General features: G+C 49.4%; 1 long non-coding RNA gene across 1 annotated transcript in view; it reads left to right on the top strand.

The window, feature by feature from the left end:
- The window catches only part of LOC140409558 (uncharacterized), a 65493-nt gene extending 50923 nt beyond the window's left edge, over positions 1–14570 (top strand). The window contains exon 3 of the long non-coding RNA XR_011940396.1: positions 14470–14570. This is a non-coding gene — a long non-coding RNA (uncharacterized lncRNA). The remainder of the gene's footprint in view (positions 1–14469) is intronic.
- The last annotated feature ends 2518 nt before the right edge of the window (positions 14571–17088 follow it).

Genomic DNA, 17088 nt, shown 5'->3' with positions numbered 1-17088 from the left:
AAGAATTAAAGCGGCTTGAATACGAGAGAGAGAGAGGTGAAAAAGAGAGAGAAAGAGAGAGAGAGGAAAAAGAAAGAGAGAGCGAAGAAAAGGAGAGAGAAGAAAGGAGAAAAGAAAGAATAGCCCTAGCAGAACAGAAAGAAAAAGAAAGGGAGATACAGATCAGGGAAAAAGATAGAGAGGGAGTTTGAACTTCAGAAAATGGCCATGAAACATTGTTATAACCTGCCTACTGACGATTGGCTGGGGACTAATGACTATCCCACAATCCTATGGGAGTATGAACTTCCCCAATGAGGGGGGCGGAGAAACTCCTACTATAAATAAGCTGGCCAGTCCAGGAACCAGGAGGAAGGAGAAGGTAGCAAGGGAAGTTACTGCTACTGTTATGTATATATTGTTATAGCAAATAAACGTTATTATTTTGTATCCTTAAAACTCGTGCTGGATTCTTCGGGGCCCTTATAAAACTGGCGACGAAGGTAAAAGTGAATAGCTGTCTACACTGCTGAAGCCACCTCCCTGGATTTTTGTTGGATACAGGTTGGAAGTTGTTTTCTATTATACCATGCCTCTGTACGGACGTTTGGATATTTTTGATGCTGCGCTGGAAAGCTGGAACCAGTACACACAACGGATGCGTTACTATTTCCGGGCAAACAATATCACTGAAAACGAGCGCCAGGTGGTCATATTGCTCACCGCCTGCGGGCCGCATACGTTTGGGGTGATTAGGAGCCTTACGTACCCAGCTGCGCCGGACACCAAAACGTTTGACGAACTTGTGAATATAGTGGGGCAACACTTTAACCCAACCCCGTCCACGATAGTCCAGCGTTACCGGTTTAATACCGCTGAGAGGACCCCTGGAGAATCCCTTGCCGATTTTTTATCCAGGCTACGCGGGATTGCGGAATACTGTGACTATGGTGAGACCTTGTCAGAAATGTTACGCGACCGTTTGGTTTGCGGTATTAACAATGCGGCCACCCAGAGAAAGTTGTTAGTGGAGCTAACATTGACTTTTCAACAGGCAATACAAATAGTCTTGTCCCGAGAGAGCGCAGAGCGAGGAGTACAGGAGCTACAGGGAATGGAAGTGCATGCCTTGGGGCGCAACCCTTTCCGCCCAAAAACGTCCCCCCGCACTCCTGCGGTACCTTGGGCGAGGCAACGACCAGACCGACGCCAGTGGCCATCGGACATTCCTCCGCGAAGGGAGCCTTCTCCAGAGCCAATGGATGAGGAGCCATGTCCGTGTCAGACTTGTAGGCGCCGACCCCGTCGCGGACAGCGGTCCTGGGGACGCCAGAGGCGCCGTCGTTCCGACCGAAACTGGGACCAGCCCAGGGGCCGTAACTGGGACCAGCCCAGAGGCCGTACCTTCCATGTGGATGAACCTGCGGCGACCACTCCTGAGGACATGGAGACGGAGGACGACTGCCTGCAGCCGCATTGTGTGGCAGCTCCCCGTGTGGCCCCCATTAAGATGACAGTACGGGTCAATGGCCACCCGCTGGAGATGGAGTTGGATACTGGCGCAGCGGTCTCCGTGATCGCCCAGAGGACATTCGACCGCATCAAGCAGGGTATACAGACCCTTACATTAACTGACTCACAGGCAGGTTGGCAACCTACACGGGGGAACCACTGGACATTGCAGGAACTACAATGACCCCTGTTGTTTATGGATGCCAGGAGGGGCGTTTCCCACTTATCGTGGTGCGCGGCCATGGGCCCAGCCTGTTGGGTCGGGACTGGTTGCGCCATTTGCGGTTGCAATGGCAGCACATCCTCCAAACAGTTTCTGGAGGGTTGACTGAGGTGCTAGGACGATACCCAGAGGTATTCCAGCCTGGTTTGGGTAAAATAAAAGGGGCCGTAGCCCGTATCCAAGTTTTTTTTTTAATAAATATTTTATTGAAAATTTTTGGTCAACCAACACAGTACATTGTGCATCCTTTACACAATATTATAACAACATAAATAACAACGACCTATTTTATAAACAAAAAATGAATGAATAATAAATAACAAAAATGAAAACTAACCCTAATTGGCAACTGCCTTATCACAAGTAACACTCTCCAAAAATATAATTTAACAGTCCAATATATAATTATCTGTCGCAACGACCTATACATATTATACAGTATATATTAACAACCCTGAGAGTCCTTCTGGTTCCCCCTCTCCCCCCGCCCCCCCCCCCCGATCCTGGGCTGCTGCTGCTGCCTTCTTTTTTCCATTCCATCTATCTTTCTGCGAGGTATTCGACGAACGGTTGCCACCGCCTGGTGAATCCTTGAGCCGACCCCCATAGAAAGAACTTAATCCGCTCTAGCTTTATAAATCCTGCCATGTCATTTATCCAGGTCTCCACCCCCGGGGGCTTGGCTTCTTTCCACATTAACAATATCCTGCGCCGGGCTACTAGGGACGCAAAGGCCAAAACATCGGCCTCTCTCGCCTCCTGCACTCCCGGCTCTTGTGCAACCCCAAATATAGCCAACCCCCAGCTTGGTTCGACCTGGACCCCCACTACTTTTGAAAGCACCTTTGTCACCCCCATCCAAAACCCCTGTAGTGCCGGGCATGACCAAAACATATGGGTATGATTCGCTGGGCTTCTCGAGCACCTCGCACACCTATCCTCCACCCCAAAAATTTTACTGAGCCGTGCTCCAGTCATATGCGCCCTGTGTAATACCTTAAACTGAATCAGGCTTAGCCTGGCACATGAGGACGACGAGTTTACCCTGCTTAGGGCATCTGCCCACAGCCCCTCCTCAATCTCCTCCCCCAGCTCTTCTTCCCATTTCCCTTTTAGTTCATCTACCATAGTCTCCCCATCGTCCCTCATTTCCCTATATATATCTGACACCTTACCATCCCCCACCCATGTCTTTGAGATCACTCTGTCCTGCACCTCTTGTGTCGGGAGCTGCGGGAATTCCCTCACCTGTTGCCTCGCAAAAGCCCTCAGTTGCATATACCTGAATGCATTCCCTTGGGGCAACCCATATTTCTCGGTCAGCGCTCCCAGACTCGCGAACTTCCCATCCACAAACAGATCTTTCAGTTGCGTTATTCCTGCTATTTGCCCCATTCCATATCCCCCATCCATTCCCCCCGGGGCAAACCTATGGTTGTTTCTTATCGGGGACCCCCCCAAGGCTCCAGTCTTTCCCCTATGCCGTCTCCACTGTCCCCAAATCTTCAGTGTAGCCACCACCACCGGGCTTGTGGTGTAGTTCCTCGGTGAGAACGGCAATGGGGCTGTCACCATAGCCTGTAGGCTAGTCCCCCTACAGGACGCCCTCTCTAATCTCTTCCACGCCGCTCCCTCCTCCTCTCCCATCCACTTACTCACCATTGAAATATTAGCGGCCCAATAATACTCACTTAGGCTAGGTAGTGCCAGCCCCCCCTATCCCTGCTGCGCTGTAAGAATTCCTTCCTCACTCTCGGGGTCTTCCCGGCCCACACAAAACCCATGATGCTCTTTTCAATCCTTTTTAAAAAACCCTTCGTGATCACCACCGGGAGGCACTGAAACACAAAGAGGAATCTCGGGAGGACCACCATCTTAACCGCCTGCACCCTCCCTGCCAGTGACAGGGATACCATATCCCATCTCTTGAAATCCTCCTCCATTTGTTCCACCAACCGCGTTAAATTTAACCTATGCAATGTGCCCCAATTCTTGGCTATCTGGATCCCCAGGTAACGAAAGTCCCTTGTTACCTTCCTCAATGGTAGGTCCTCTATTTCTCTACTCTGCTCCCCTGGCTGCACCACAAACAACTCACTTTTCCCCATGTTCAATTTATACCCTGAAAAATCCCCAAACTCCCCAAGTATCCGCATTATTTCTGGCATCCCCTCCGCCGGGTCTGCCACGTATAGTAGCAAATCGTCTGCATACAAAGATACCCGGTGTTCTTCTCCTCCTCTAAGTACTCCCCTCCACTTCTTGGAACCCCTCAACGCTATCGCCAGGGGCTCAATCGCCAGTGCAAACAATAATGGGGACAGAGGGCATCCCTGCCTTGTCCCTCTATGGAGCCGAAAATATGCAGATCCCCGTCCATTCGTGACCACGCTCGCCATCGGGGCCCTATACAACAGCTGCACCCATCTAACATACCCCTCTCCAAAACCAAATCTCCTCAACACCTCCCACAAATAATCCCACTCCACTCTATCAAATGCTTTCTCAGCATCCATCGCCACTACTATCTCCGTTCCCCCCTCTGGTGGGGCCATCATCATTACCCCGAACAGCCTCCATATATTCGTGTTCAGCTGTCTCCCCTTCACAAACCCAGTTTGGTCCTCGTGGACCACCCCCGGGACACATTCCTCTATTCTCATTGCCATTACCTTGGCCAGGATCTTGGCATCTACATTTAGGAGGGAAATAGGTCTATAGGACCCGCATTGTAGCGGGTCCTTTTCCTTCTTTAAGAGAAGCGATATCGTTGCTTCAGACATAGTCGGGGGCAGTTGTCCCCTTTCCTTTGCCTCATTAAAGGTCCTCGTCAATACCGGGGCGAGCAAGTCCACATATTTTCTATAGAATTCGACTGGGAATCCATCCGGTCCCGGGGCCTTTCCCGCCTGCATGCTCCTAATTCCTTTCACCACTTCTTCTACCTCGATCTGTGCTCCCAGTCCCATCCTTTCCTGCTCTTCCACCTTGGGAAATTCCAGCCGATCCAAGAAGCCCATCATTCTCTCCCTCCCATCCGGGGGTTGAGTTTCATATAATTTTTTATAAAATGTCTTGAACACTCCATTCACTCTCTCCGCTCCCCGCTCCATCTCTCCTTCCTCATCCCTCACTCCCCCTATTTCCCTCGCTGCTCCCCTTTTCCTCAATTGGTGTGCCAGCAACCTGCTCGCCTTCTCCCCATATTCGTACTGTACACCCTGTGCCTTCCTCCATTGTGCCTCTGCAGTGCCCGTAGTCAGCAAGTCAAATTCTACATGTAGCCTTTGCCTTTCCCTGTACAGTCCCTCCTCCGGTGCTTCCGCATATTGTCTGTCCACCCTCAAAAGTTCTTGCAGCAACCGCTCCCGTTCCTTACTCTCCTGCTTCCCTTTATGTGCCCTTATTGATATCAGCTCCCCTCTAACCACCGCCTTCAACGCCTCCCAGACCACTCCCACCTGGACTTCCCCATTATCATTGAGTTCCAAGTACTTTTCAATGCACCCCCTCACCCTTAGACACATCCCCTCATCTGCCATTAGTCCCATGTCCATTCTCCAGGGTGGGCGCCCTCCTGTTTCCTCCCCTATCTCCAAGTCTACCCAGTGTGGAGCGTGATCCGAAATGGCTATAGCCGTATACTCCGTTCCCCTCACCTTCGGGATCAACGCCCTTCCCAGCACAAAAAAGTCTATTCGTGAGTAGACTTTATGGACATAGGAGAAAAACGAGAACTCCTTACTCCTAGGTCTGCTAAATCTCCACGGGTCTACACCTCCCATCTGCTCCATAAAATCTTTAAGTACCTTGGCTGCTGCCGGCCTCCTTCCAGTCCTGGACTTCGACCTATCCAGCCCTGGTTCCAACACTGTATTAAAATCTCCCCCCATTATCAGCTTTCCCATCTCTAGGTCCAGAATGCGTCCTAGCATCCGCCTCATAAAATTGGCATCATCCCAGTTCGGGGCATATACGTTTACCAAAACCACTGTCTCCCCCTGTAGTTTGCCACTCACCATCACGTATCTGCCCCCGTTATCCGCCACTATAGTCTTTGCCTCGAACATTACCCGCTTCCCCACTAATATAGCCACCCCCCTGTTTTTCGCATCTAGCCCCGAATGGAACACCTGCCCCACCCATCCTTTGCGTAGCCTAACCTGGTCTATCAGTTTTAGGTGCGTTTCCTGTAACATAACCACATCTGCCTTAAGTTTCTTAAGGTGTGCGAGTACCCGTGCCCTCTTTATCGGCCCGTTCGGCCCTCTCACGTTCCACGTGATCAGCCGGGTTGGGGGGCTTCCTACCCCCCCCCCCTTGTCGATTAGCCATCCCCTTTTTCCAGCTCCTCACCCGGTTCCCACGCAGCTGTATCTCCCCCAGGCGGTGCCACCCCCGCCCATCCCCTCCCATACCAGCTCCCCCCTCTCCCCAGCAGCAGCAACCCAGTAATTCCCCCCTCCCACCCCCCCCCCCCGCTAGATCCCCCGCTAGCGTAATTACTCCCCCCATGTTGCTCCCAGAAGTCAGCAAACTCTGGCCGACCTCGGCTTCCCCCCGTGACCTCGGCTCGCATCGTGCGACGCCCCCTCCTTCCTGCTTCTCTATTCCCGCCATGATTATCATAGCACGGGAACCAAGCCCGCGCTTCTCCCTTGGCCCCGCCCCCAATGGCCAACGCCCCATCTCCTCCACCTCCCCTCCTCCCCCCATCACCACCTGTGGAAGAGAGAAAAGTTACCACATCGCAGGATTAGTACATAAAACTCCTCTTTCCCCCCTTTTTAACCCCCCTCTTCGCCCCCCACATTCGCCCCACCACTTTGTTCAAACGTTCTTTTTAATAACCCGCTCATTCCAGTTTTTCTTCCACAATAAAAGTCCACGCTTCATCCGCCGTCTCAAAGTAGTGGTGCCTCCCTCGATATGTGACCCACAGTTTTGCCGGTTGCAGCATTCCAAATTTTATCTTTTTATGAAGCACCGCCTTGGCCCGATTAAAGCTCGCCCTCCTTCTCGCCACCTCCGCACTCCAGACTTGATAAACGCGGATCACCGCGTTCTCCCATTTACTGCTCCGAGTTTTCTTTGCCCATCTAAGGACCATTTCTCTATCCTTAAAACGGAGGAATCTCACCACTATGGCTCTGGGAATTTCTCCTGCTCTCGGTCCTCGCGCCATCACTCGGTATGCTCCCTCCACCTCCAACGGACCCGCCGGGGCCTCCGCTCCCATTAACGAGTGCAGCATCGTGCTCACATATGCCCCGACGTCCGCTCCCTCCGCACCTTCAGGAAGACCAAGAATCCTCAGGTTGTTCCTCCTTGCGTTGTTCTCCAGTGCCTCCAACCTTTCCACACATCGTTTCTGATGTGCCTCATGCGTCTCCGTCTTCACCACCAGGCCCTGTATGTCGTCCTCATTCTCGGCTGCCTTTGCCTTCACGACCCGAAGCTCCCGCTCCTGGGTCTTTTGTTCCTCCTTTAGCCCTTCGATCGCCTGTAGTATCGGGGCCAACAGCTCTTTCTTCATTTCCTTTTTGAGCTCTTCCACACAGCATTTCAAGAACTCTTGTTGTTCAGGGCCCCATGTTAAACTGCCACCTTCCGACGCCATCTTGGTTTCTGCTTGCCTTCCTTGCCGCTGTTCTAAAGGATCCACTGCAATCCGGCCACTTTCTCCTCCTTTTTTCATCCGTATCCAGGGGGGGATTCCCTTCTGGTTTACCGCACAGTGTTTTTAGCCGTCAAAATTGCCGTTGGGGCTCCTATCAAGAGCCCCAAAGTCCGTTTCACCGGGAGCTGCCGAAACGTGCGACTCAGCTGGTCATCGCCGCACCCGGAAGTCCGCCCGTATCCAAGTTGAACCAGGAGCCACGCCGCGCTATTTCCAGGCGCGCCCAGTGCCTTACGCTTTGCTCGAGAAGGTAGAAGGGGAGCTCACTCGTTTGGAGAGTTTGGGTATTATCAGGCCCGTCCGTTTTGCTGACTGGGCAGCACCAATTGTACCAGTAATGAAGCCAGATGCCACAGTTCGCTTGTGTGGCGACTATAAACTTACAGTGAATACAGTTTCCCGACTCGACCGATACCCAATGCCTCGCATAGAGGATCTCTACGCGAAACTTGCAGGCGGACTCTCATTCACAAAATTAGATATGAGTCACGCCTACCTGCAGTTGGAGCTGGACCCTGCCTCCCGACCATATGTAACAATTAACACACACCGGGGCCTGTATGAATATACACGGTTGCCCTTTGGAGTATCCTCTGCCTGCGCAATTTTTCAACGTGTTATGGAGGGCATTTTGAGAGGTTTACCACGTGTGGCTGTCTACCTAGATGACGTGTTGATTACAGGGACGTTGGAGCAAGAGCATTTGGAAAATCTGGAGGCTGTCCTTAAACGCCTTTCGGAGGCTGGAGTCCGTTTACGTCACACAAAGTGCGTATTTCAGGCAAAAGAAGTAGTCTACCTAGGTTATCGGGTGGACCGCAAGGGTCTGCACCCCGTCGCAGAGAAGGTGCGTGCAATTCAACATGCCCCCACCCCGACTGACACTTCGCATCTTCGTTCTTTTCTCGGTCTCGTAAACTATTACGGGAAGTTCCTCCCCAATCTGGCAACTACGCTGGCCCCTTTGCACTTTCTGCTAAAGAAAAATCACACCTGGGTTTGGGGTCAGCCGCAAGAAACCGCTTTCCGGCGGGTAAAGCAACAATTGTCGTCATCTGGGTTACTAACCCACTATGATCCGGGAAAGCCTTTGCTCGTCACATGTGATGCATCCCCGTATGGTATTGGGGCTGTCCTGTCCCACAAGATGGAGAACGGGGCTGAGCGACCGATAGCTTTCGCCTCCCGCACATTGACTGCAGCGGAGAAAAAGTACGCGCAGATCGAGAAGGAGGGCCTGGCAGTGGTTTTCGCGGTGAAACGCTTCCACCAGTATGTGTACTGCCGCCATTTCACTATCGTGACTGATCATAAGCCCCTGCTGGGACTCTTCAGAGAGGATAAGCCAATACCGCCCATTGCTTCTGCACGGATCCAGCGCTGGGCTTTGTTGCTTGCTGCATATGAGTATTCTCTGGAGCACAAATCAGGTACGCAGATAGCAAATGCCGACGCACTGAGCCGATTGCCTTTATCAACCGGCCCCATGTCGACCCCCACGACCGGTGAGGTGGTCGCAACCCTAAATTTTATGATCACCTTGCCTGTCACGGCATCACAGATCCGTGAGTGGACCCAGACGGAGCCAGTCCTGTCAAAGGTTCGGCACATAGTCCTGTATGGTGGGCAGCATAGACAGCTCCCAGGCGAGTTGCGGGCATTTTCCTCCAAGCTGTCAGAGTTCAGCGTGGAAGACGGCATCCTCTTGTGGGGGACGCGTGTGATTGTCCCGGAAAAAGGCCAGGAGCTGATATTATCAGACTTGCACAATGGGCATCCGGGCATGACCAAGATGAAAATGTTGGCCCGGAGTTATGTCTGGTGGCCAGGCCTCGACTCCGACATTGAGAAGGTGGCCCAAAACTGCTCCATTTGCCAGGAGCATCAGAAGCTTCCGCCGGCCGCGCCCCTACATCACTGGGAATGGCCAGGGCGGCCTTGGGCACGCTTACATGCAGATTTCGCAGGCCCTTTTCAGGGATCCATGTTCCTTCTACTAATTGACGCCCAGTCCAAATGGCTGGAGGTGCATAAGATGCAGGGGACAACGTCCTGCGCAACAATTGAAAAAATGCGTTTATCATTTAGCACGCATGGCCTCCCCGAGGTGCTGGTCACGGATAATGGCACTCCATTCACGAGTGAGGAGTTTGCTAGGTTTACAAAGACGAACGGCATCCGCCATATCCGCACTGCCCCTTACCACCCGGCTTCAAATGATTTGGCAGAGCGTGCAGTGCAAACATTCAAAAGAGGCCTAAAGAAGCAGTCTTCCGGATCAATGGACACGAGACTGGCTCGGTTTTTGTTTACGTACAGGACCACCCCCCCATACAGTGACTGGGGTAGCTCCCGCAGAACTCCTAATGGGCCGGAGACTTCGCACCCGCCTTAGTATGGTCTTCCCGGACATTGGCGCAAAAGTACGCCGCACACAAGAACGGCAGGGACCGGGATTGTCTCGGCATCGTCCGATTCGGCAGTTTGCGCCCGGTGACCCAGTATTCGTGCGGAATTTTGCTGGTGGTGCCCAATGGGTTCCTGGTGTAATCTTTCGCCAAACGGGCCCTACATCGTACCAAGTGCAAGCCCAGGGTCATCTCCAGCGAAAATATGTAGACCACGTCCGGTCCAGAAGATCATCCCCGCAAAAGATTCCCCGCCCCCGGAGCTCAGTTCAACAGCGGCAAAGACCAGAAACAAGGGAAGATGGTCCTCAAAATCTTCCACTGGTGCCTCACTCGAAGCCTGCGCAGGTCGTGACGGGACCGAATGGGGATAGAGACGCTGACATGACGGAGGCAGCAGACTCTGACTCTGAGACGGAGACACAGGATGAATCAGAGGGGGAATCCTCGGGTCCACAGGCTGTGGATGTACAACCGCGCCGTTCATCATTGAAGCGCCGGTCTCCGTCTCGTTATACGCCGCCTGATCCAGCGCCGCATGCAAATGGCGTCCGGCCTGCGGCCAAACGAGTTTGACGCCTTCCTTCGCCAGGGCCTACGGTGGATTCCTTGGACTTTGGGGGGGAGGGATGTTATAACCTGCCTACTGACGATTGGCTGGGGACTAATGACTATCCCACAATCCTATGGGAGTATGAACTTCCCCAATGAGGGGGGCGGAGAAACTCCTACTATAAATAAGCTGGCCAGTCCAGGAACCAGGAGGAAGGAGAAGGTAGCAAGGGAAGTTACTGCTACTGTTATGTATATATTGTTATAGCAAATAAACGTTATTATTTTGTATCCTTAAAACTCGTGCTGGATTCTTCGGGGCCCTTACAAAAAACATGACAATCAGTTAAAATTGGCAGATGTAAAGGGAAACGTACAGTTGGATGATAGTGATGAGGATAGTGAGAAAGACCGTCATAGTCGAAGGCTTGGTGGGAATCTATTTAAATATGTCCAAGCATTGCCAAGGTTTGACGAGAAGGAAGTGGAAGCCTTTTTCATTTCATTTGAGAAGGTAGCTAAACAAATGAAATGGCCACAGGACATGTGGGTGTTACTGATTCAAACAAAGCTGGTAGGTAGAGCTAGTGAAGTGTTTGCATCACTACCGGAGGAGGTATCTGGAACGTATGAGGAGGTGAAGAAATCCATCTTAAGTGCATATGAGCTAGTGCCTGAAGCTTACAGACAAAGGTTTATAAATTTAAGGAAATAATTTGGTCAAACATACATGGAGTTTAAAAGGCTCAAACAGAGTAATTTTGATGGGTGGATAAGGGCTTTGAAAATAGACCAAACGTATGAAGCTCTCAGAGAAATTATACTTTTGGAGGAGTTTAAAAATTCAACTGCTGATGTAGTGAAAACTCATGTGGAAGAGCAGAGATTAGCAGCAGAAATGGCAGATGATTATGAATTAGTTCGGAAATCAAAGATTGGTTTCCGACATCGGTTTCAGCCAGTGAGGGATAGAAACTGGGGACATGAGAAATACTCAAGTGGTAAAGGTAAAGATGATCTGATGGGAGACAATAAAGAGAGTGTACCTCAGATTTTTTTAAAAATCCAGGAGAGTGGAAAAGAGATGAAAAGTTTCAAATGTTTTCACTGTAATAAACTAGGCCATGTAAAGTCACAGTGTTGGTGGTTGAAGAAAAGCACTGGGAAGGCTGATCTGGTAAAACAGGATAAGACAGTGGGATTTGTTAGAGTGGTAAACGAAAGCCCAAGGGAAGCGAAGGAGGTGCAAACGATTGTACAGCCTGTTCAAGAAGTAATTGTTAAGAAGGTGCCAGATGTCTTTAAAGAATTTACTTGTGTGGGTAAAGTTTACTTATGTATATCAGGAGGAGCAGGTAAAGAAGTCACAATTTTAAGAGATACAGGGGCTAGTCAATCTTTAATGGTAGGAGATGAGGAATTATGTAGTTTGGGAAGAATGTTGCCAGAAAAGGTGGTGATATGTGGAATTCAGGGTGAGAGGAGTAGCGTTCCATTATATAAGGTAAGGTCGGAAAGTCCAGTGAAGAGTGGTGAAGTGGTAGTAGGAGTAATAGAGAAACTATCTTGTCCAGGAATACAGTTTATCTTGGGTAATGATATAGCTGGATCGCAGATGGGAGTGATGCCTACTGTGGTTGGTAAGCCAGTGGAAAATCAGACAACTGAAGTGTTGAAGGACGAATATCCTGGGATTTTTCTGGTTGTGTAGTAACAAAGTCGCAAAGTCACAGGTTAAGACAAGAGGAGAAATCAAAGAGTGAAGATGAAGTTGAAGTGCAATTATCAGAAACGATTTTTGGTCAGATGGTTGAAAAAGAACAGGTGGAAGATGAGGCGGATATTTTTAGCTCAGGAAAACTGGCGGAGTTACAACAGAAAGATGTAGAAATAAAACGGATGTATCAGAAAGCATATACGGAAGAGGAATCTGAGAGTATACCAGAGTGTTGTTACCGTAAAAGTGATGTCTTGATGAGAAGATGGAGACCTGTACATATGCAGGTGGATGAAAAGTGGGCAGAAGTTCATCAAGTAGTATTGCCGGTAGGGTACAGAAAGGAGGTGTTGCGAGTTGCACATGAGGTACCAGTGGGAGGTCATTTGGGAATAAGGAAAATTATTTATTGGCCTGGACTACATAAAGGTGTAGTTAAATTTTGTCAATCATGTCACACATGTCAAGTGATAGGGAAACCTCAAGCAGTGATAAAACCAGCGCCCTTAATACCCATTCCAGCATTTGAGGAACCTTTTTCAAGGGTCCTAATCAATTGTGTAGGACCGCTTCCTAAAACAAAAAGTGGGAATCAATATCTTTTGACTATAATGGATGTGTCTACTAGATTTCCAGAGGCCATTCCAGTACGTAATATTACAGCTAAAAGGATTGTGGAGGAGTTACTTAAATTCTTTACCAGATATGAACTACCCACAGAAATTCAATCGGATCAAGGATCAAATTTTACTTCAAAGTTATTCAAAGAAGTTATGGATAGCTTAGGAATAAAACAATTTAAATCAACTGCATACCATCCAGAATCGCAGGGAGCGTTAGAAAGGTGGCATCAGACATTAAAGACAATGTTGAGGGTGTATTGTCAAGATTATCCAGAGGATTGGGATAAAGGAATCCCATTCGTATTGTTTGCAATTAGGGAGGCACCGAATGAGTCTACCAAATTTAGTCCCTTTGAACTAATTTTTGTTCATGAGGTAAGAGGACCACTTAAATTGATTAAGGAAAAATTGGTGGGTGAGAAATCGGAAATTACACTATTGGATTACGTGTCAAATTTTAGGGAATGATTAAATAGAGCAGGTGAATTGGCTAGACAACATTTGAAAGTTGCACAAAATGTGATGAAACGGGTAGCGGGCAAGAAAACCAAAGTTTGTAGTTTTGCCAGTGGGGATAAAGTCTTAGTGTTGTTCCCAGTGGTAAGTGAGCCTGTAAAAGCTAGGTTTTGTGAACCGTATCAGATTGAAAGGAAATTAAGTGAGGTGCATTATGTGGTAAAAACACCAGATAGAAGGAAGACTCACCGAGTGTGTCATGTGAATATGCTTAAAAGGTACTTTGAGAGGGAAGGAGAGATAAAGGAGGTTTTAATGATTCTAACTCAAAGTGACAAACCAAATCCAGATGACTGTGAATTTGACATACCTCAAATTAAATGGGAAAATGAGGATGTTCTTAAAAATTGGGCTGAATTGTTAAGTTACCTTCCAGAGGAAAAACAAACTGGCCTGAAAGAGTTATTGATATCACATGGGCAAGTTTGTGGAGATAAATTGGGAAGTACTAAAATGGCTATACATGATGTAGATATGGGAAATGCTGTTCCTATCAAACACCATCCATATAGACTTAATCCTTTAAAATTGGCATAGGTTAACAGAGAGATTGAGAGCATGCTGAAGAATAGCATAATTGAAGTGGGTTGCAGCCAATGGAGCTCACCCATAGTGATGGTACCTAAACCAGACAGTATCCAACGGTTGTGTGTGGACTATCGAAAGGTGAATGCAGTTACAAGAACAGACTCTTACCCTATCCCACATTTGAAGGATTGCATTGAGAAAGTGGGACAATCTGCTTTTATTTCCAACTTCCAGACATGGAAAGAACATTTAAAACATCGTATGGAGTTCTTCGATCGACTTCAGGCGGCGGGTTTGGTGATGAACCTAGCAGAAAGTGAATTTGGAGAAGCCCGAATCACTTTCCTTGCGGAGTTTCCGATACCCTCAAGACAAAGGGAAATTATGCGATTTCTTAGCATGAGTGGATTTGATCGAACAATTGTGCAAAAGTTTTGTGGCGTGATTATTTAAAAGGTTAAGTTGAGTTCAAGGAATAAGCATTGTTTTGTGTTTAAAAACCATTTGTCCATAATTGCTGTATCACACCCGGAGAACAAGCCGTGTGCTTGGAAAAGCAACAAATACATTAAAGGGGGAGGTTGGTTGAACTCCATGATACATTTTAGGGTTCTGAAAACGCCTGGCCCATAACATTACAAACAAATAAACATAACTTTAGTCGAACATGTGCTGAAATCTAAACACTCACAAACTTCTATTAATGTTTTAATGTTTTGTTTTCATTTCAGGGCAGAATTGTGTCCTTGACATTATTTGGTTAGCTTTATTCCCAACCGTCTGTGTTATCTTACTTATCATCATATCCTGTCAGTTATTCAAGAAAGAGTCATCCTGCAAAGGTTAGTGTTCTATAAAGTGGAATTCTTTTCTAAAAGAAACCTGCCTTTTTTTTTGTGTAATTTGGTTAAAAATATTTTATGCTTATCAAAATAGTGCATGCAGTGTGGGTGCCTTGAACATTGTCCCACTTTGCATTCAGTGTCAGCATCAAATATAGTATAGGTTCCACTAAGGGTCAGGCACTATTTACAGTGACAAACACCATGGGCGGGATTCTCCGTTGGCCGACGCTGGAATCAGGAAATGTGATTGGGCAGAAAATCGGTTCTGATGCCGAAATCGTGGCAGCCACCGGGTTTCACGCCAAATCTAAATTCTCCGTCGCCTCAACAATGGCGTCAATGCATTCTACTCCGCACGTACAGTGGGCGGGATTCTCCGATCGCTGACGTCGAAATCACGTTCGGCGATCAGCCGGAGAAATCCATTTTTACGCCAAAATCGGAGGCGGCGCCAGTTTTGTACTCGAGGAGTACGCCGCATACTGTTGGGACGGCGTCGGGATGTCACCTGAGGCCCTCACCCAATACTCCGCTCCTGATGGGCTGACTTCCCGACGGCATGAGAAACATGTCCTCTCATGTTTTCAGAAATCTGGCGTGGCAGCTGCGGACTGTGTCCAGCGGCGCCACAGTCGAGAGAGGGGAGCCGTCCCGCTGGCAGGGTGGGCTGCGCCAGGGGCTGGAGGGACTGGTGGAGGGTGGTCCGGGGGTGGCGAGGGTTACAGGGGCAGTTTTTTTAAAAGCCCGTGGTATTAAGGGTAAGATCCTGACATGGATAGCGGATTGGCTGACTGGCAGAAGGCAGAGAGTGGGGATAAAGGGATCTTTTTCAGGATGGCAGCCGGTGACTAGTGGTGCGCCTCAGGGGTCTGTGCTGGGACCACAACTTTTCACAATATACATTAATGATCTGGAAGAAGGAACTGAAGGCACTGTTGCTAAGTTTGCAGAAGATACAAAGGTCTGTAGAGGGACAGGTAGTATTGAGGAAGCAAGGGGGCTGCAGAAGGATTTGGACAAGCTAGGAGAGTGGGCAAAGAAGTGGCAAATTAAATACAATGTGGAAAATGTGAGGTTATGCACTTTGGAAGGAGGAATTTAGACTACTTTCTAAATGGGGAAATGCTTAGAAAATCAGAGGCACAAAGGGACTTGGGAGTCCTTGTTCAAGATTCTCTTAAGGTTAATGTGCAGGTTCAGTCAGCAGTTAAGAAGGCAAATGCAATGTTAGCATTCATGTCAAGAGGGCTAGAATACAAGACCAGGGAGGTACTTCTGAGGCTGTATAAGGCTCTCATGACAAGGTTCACTAGTGCTTTTAAAAATTGAGAAACATGCATTGTGGCTGATGAGGGAGAGAGAGAAGGTAACACACAGAGAGGTGCAACTGTGGACTGCAGGTCCTGCCGCTGGCCGGACTGGCTGGGGTGAGGGAGGGAGCTTTGAGGCCAGACCGACCCTCCACAGAGTGGGGTGATGCCCAGGCATGGACGGCCAGTGCTGCAGCACGCAAGGCAGCCATCTTGCTGCACACCTTACTGACCACCCACTTGGTCTGTGGTTCTGCAGTGTCACCGGCTGTATGGACATCAGCTGACTGTAGCCATGGTACCGACATGGCCAAGGCTGCGGGGATGGGAGGGGTGGGGGATATGCGGGGGCAGGGTCCGCAGTGCCAACCGGAGCCACTGTGTAGCCCGGTGGACCTGGTTGTGCAGGGAGGCATGCACCATGTCGGCCTTTCATCCCCTGCAGACAATAGATATTGGAATTTAACCAACAATGGTGGCATTCCTCCTAGTCGTCGTTGCCCTAGGGGATGTACTGTGGCTGTACAAATTGGCATTGCTCGAGGAGGGGGAATCTGCAGTAACGGAGCTTGCCCTAGAGGAACAGGAGGCAGCTGCTCAGGATGGAGGGCTGGCCACCCAACAGGCCGAGGAGGAGGAGGTTCAAAGGAGACGCCCCTTGAGTACTCGTGTGTACCGGCAGCGGCAGTCGTTCGGGGACCTGCCAGACCGGGCATGCCGTCAAAGACTCCGGCTGAGCTAGGGACCAGTGCGACACATCTGCCAGATGATGGCACACCTGGCACCGCGGGGGAATGGGAGAGGGCACCCGTTCCCGGTGGCCATCAAGGTGACCGTCGCCCTGAACGTTTATGCCACGGGGTCCTTCCAGACATCAGGTGAGTGATAAAGGAGCTGCGCTCTGAAAGTTAGTGATTCGAAACAAACCTGTTGGACTTTAACCTGGAGTTGTAAGACTTCTTACTGTGCTCACCCCAGTCCAATGCTGACATCTCCACATCAAGGTTAAAGTGACAGAGACTTCACATGTCTCAAGTGTGAAATGTCTTATTGATGAACATTTTAATGTGACAAATTTGCATTCCCCTTAGCTACGGGCAGAGACTTCAACAGTGCCGACTCGGAGGTCCTCACTCTTCTTGATCTTCCGCGGTCTAGTTTCCTCTAGATGTGTCCCCAGGATGCACATCAGAGG

Source organism: Scyliorhinus torazame, chromosome 3 (assembly GCF_047496885.1).
Source record: "Scyliorhinus torazame isolate Kashiwa2021f chromosome 3, sScyTor2.1, whole genome shotgun sequence".
Taxonomy (NCBI): domain Eukaryota; kingdom Metazoa; phylum Chordata; class Chondrichthyes; order Carcharhiniformes; family Scyliorhinidae; genus Scyliorhinus; species Scyliorhinus torazame.
The sequence above is the reverse complement of the archived record's forward strand: the minus strand, read 5'-3'. Positions and strand labels throughout refer to the sequence as shown.